At 56.7% G+C, this 3,106-nt stretch overlaps 1 protein-coding gene and 1 non-coding gene across 2 annotated transcripts in view; one reads left to right on the forward strand and one right to left on the reverse strand.

The window, feature by feature from the left end:
• LOC113218226 (dipeptidase 1-like) overlaps nucleotides 1-3,106 on the reverse strand; it is a 192,473-nt gene that overhangs the window by 186,738 nt on the left and 2,629 nt on the right. The window lies entirely within an intron of this gene.
• Trnak-uuu (transfer RNA lysine (anticodon UUU)) lies at nucleotides 1,534-1,606 on the forward strand. Its single transcript has one exon. It is a non-coding gene; the product is annotated as a tRNA-Lys (tRNA).

The raw sequence follows: 3,106 nt of genomic DNA on the forward strand, positions 1-3,106 counted from the left end.
CCCCCCATCCACCCCACCCGCCTCGTCCAGGGGGTCCTCGTCTTCCTGAATGGACCGACAATTCGCACAGCCTTGGCGGTGCCCAGGACCCCAGGAGCAGGAGGCGGCCGTGTGCCATCGGGACCCTCGGGGCCCCCTCCCCCTCTATAGTGCGTCGCCCCGCCCTGTGCTGGTGGCAAGGGCACGCTTATAAGAAATAAATCATTTTTACAAAATTAAATAAAAATGCCGTATAATTACTTCATGTACTAATTACTTGTCTTAAGGCAGACTGACTATTGGCGACCAGAATAATAACATAAATATTAAGCACTGCAATTATCGCACCTGCCGCCCGTTTTGCGTGTGCGCCATTTCTGTGTGGACTTTACGTCGTGATAATGATGTTCACAACGATATGAGTACCTACGCAGCGCTGCTGTTGCATAAGTAATCCGTACTCCGTACCCAACACCCCCGGCTGACCGGGAGCGCCGCGAGCAGCGCGGGGGCAGGAGGGCCGGAGGGCCCATCTGCGAGGTGGCGGCCCGGGGCCCGGGGGCCTCAGAAGCCCGTAGTGATAACGGGCGAAAGAGAGGGGGCGAGACCTTGGCAAAATTTGAGTCGAAGCCCAAGGCCTAGCTCAAGGCGAGCCGCGCAACCCAGAGCCCACAGGAGCCCGCGGGGGGGCGATGTTCCCCGGGACCACGTCGACGGCGTTGAGGAGTCCGTTCGATGTCAGCCCCCCAGGTCGCACATTATGCGGATCATGTACTCGACGACGGAGGTCCACGATAAAGCCGTTGCCGGGAGCATCCCGCGCCGAGTCCGAGCGCACCACGCAGGCCTCACGACGCGGGGCACGCTGGCGAGCGCCGAGGCCCATGCCCTCACTCCCTGATACCCGGCGCAAGAGCCGATGAACGGCGGCTTGGGACGGGTCAGCGTTGCTAACTGACGGCCGCCACCTGATCACTTGCCGATGGAGTGGAGTGTGAATTCTGATAAGGCGAAAAGTCCTGAGTCGTATCCGCCGCGAAGGCCAAGGGCCTCCCGTAAGGTGCCTGTACAACAGTGCTGTACAGTTATTTTAGAGAGATACGGGGGCAGGCGCGCTGGCGGAGAACTGAATTCACAGAACCGTCCTCTTGGCCTTGATATCATTGGGCTGCCGAAAGTAGTCCATGTGTATTTAAGCAAAACGCGAATAAATGTTGCTATTTCTCCCGCTAGAACTACTTTGTTTTCCTCCTAGGTTCGTCAGTAGAGAGTTCTTTTGATAAGGATAGTGGCACCAGTGCGTGCGCTGGTGTCGGGCCTAGCCGGACCCTCTCGATAAGAGCGTTTGGCTATAGGTGTGAGCATCCTTCTTTGTTTGCTCTCCTGTCCCATCGCCATGTCCCCCTCCCCTCCCTCCCCTCCGTCCCTTCCGTCCGCTCCGTCCCCTCCCCTCCCCTCGACCAGCGCCGAGGTGGAGACAGGAAATTCCGTAGCGCGGCAGCTATCTCTCTCCCGCTACATCTGTTGCGCTATCGCGCCGGTGCGCTTCAAGTAGCCCGGTTAGCTCAGTCGGTAGAGCGTGGGACTTTTAATCCTAAGGTCGAGGGTTCGAACCCCTTACCGGGCGGTACTTTTTACGTTGTTTTCTTATACCTTGGTGGATGTATGTCGGTCATAGGTATAGCGGTCAGGCCCTCTACAGAAGTCTGTATTTTTTTTAACTCTCAGTTCTACTCAACCAGCGTGATTTCGGTTACTTATGCCCGAAAGTATGCGCCAACTTTTTGCTCGGACTCCTATGTTCTCGCCCGTTACGGGTATCAGTGTCAGGAGACACCCATGTCTTCCCCATTCGTGTCTCCCATGGCAGGGGAACAGCCGGTGTCCACGGGGACGACGGGGACCTTATCAAATCAAAATTGGTGCGGCGGTGATTCGGCTCGGACCGTCTCGCGAGGGGTCATACCACCCTTCCCCCACTCCCCGTCCTCCTAGCTCCACGTCCACGGTCACCACTATTTCGTTGCGAAATCAGCACAACAGCGTAAGGCATGTAACCAGCAGTGGTGCCAGTATATGATGACAAACTGCTTCAAAACAAATGTGAAGCTCGCGAATAGCGGGAATCGACTGTCCATCGCGCTGTCGCTGCAGTATGGCTCTGAACCGCTCGTCTGATCGAGTGCAATTCGAATCATATATCAGCCCGTGTCGTGGGCCTAGCTGGTTAAGTCGCACACAGATGTTCGAGCAGAACCAAAGCAGTACTACACGGATGTTCCCAGACAATGTAATTCTTCGCCAACAGCGTGTGACCTAGGTTCACTCATTAGCTATGCGCGAATAACCGCTTTTTAGGCATGAATGCGCACACCGCAATTGTAACAACTTGCCTACTAAAATAAAAAAAAAACTGTACACGGTGAATTCCGTTGTGAATTCTTTAACTATTTAAGAGGCAAAAAGTCGGAATTTTCCAAAGGTTACATATCGCGTGGGCGCGGGTCAGATCCCAGCACCCGGCATGCGCGTCAGCTGTGAGCGTCAGTGCTGGGGAAATGCTCAGCAGATTTTCTCGCATTTTGATTGCCTTTTTGGTTACGCCCGGGCCTTCTTGTATCTCCGCAGTTAACAGACGATCGTAGGGCAAAACAGACGTCAGCACGGATACTTCTAGCCATAGCACGCACGTTAAACAGATGCGTATGACGCGGGACGTCTTTTGGGAGTTTATCCATCAAGGCAAGCTGGACCTGAAGTGGACCTGAATGAAGCAATGGGGTGGGTGATTGGGGTCGATCTGGGATCTGGGGGAGGCAATGGGGCTGGTCTCGTGAGTGTGTCGAGCACGGAGTTGGCACGTTGACAGGCGCTGCGTGGATGGCGCGGCGAGGGCGCATCTCGAGGGTGCTCGCCACGACGGCCACGACACGGCCGCCGGGCCACGCCGTCGAAGTACCGCGGCGGGCATGCGCAGTGAACCCGCGCGGCAGCTGAGACAATTTCGCCGTCTCTGTCTAACGCAAATGCGGTGTCAATGGGGCGGACCAGGATGGCGATCATCCCTCTAGGGGGCGCCGCCAGCCCCGCCCGCCCCGCTGCAGCCCCCCTGGCCGGCGCCACTCGC

Source organism: Frankliniella occidentalis, unplaced genomic scaffold (assembly GCF_000697945.3).
Source record: "Frankliniella occidentalis isolate FOCC.00 unplaced genomic scaffold, Focc_3.1 Scaffold273, whole genome shotgun sequence".
Classification (NCBI taxonomy): Eukaryota; Metazoa; Arthropoda; class Insecta; order Thysanoptera; family Thripidae; genus Frankliniella; species Frankliniella occidentalis.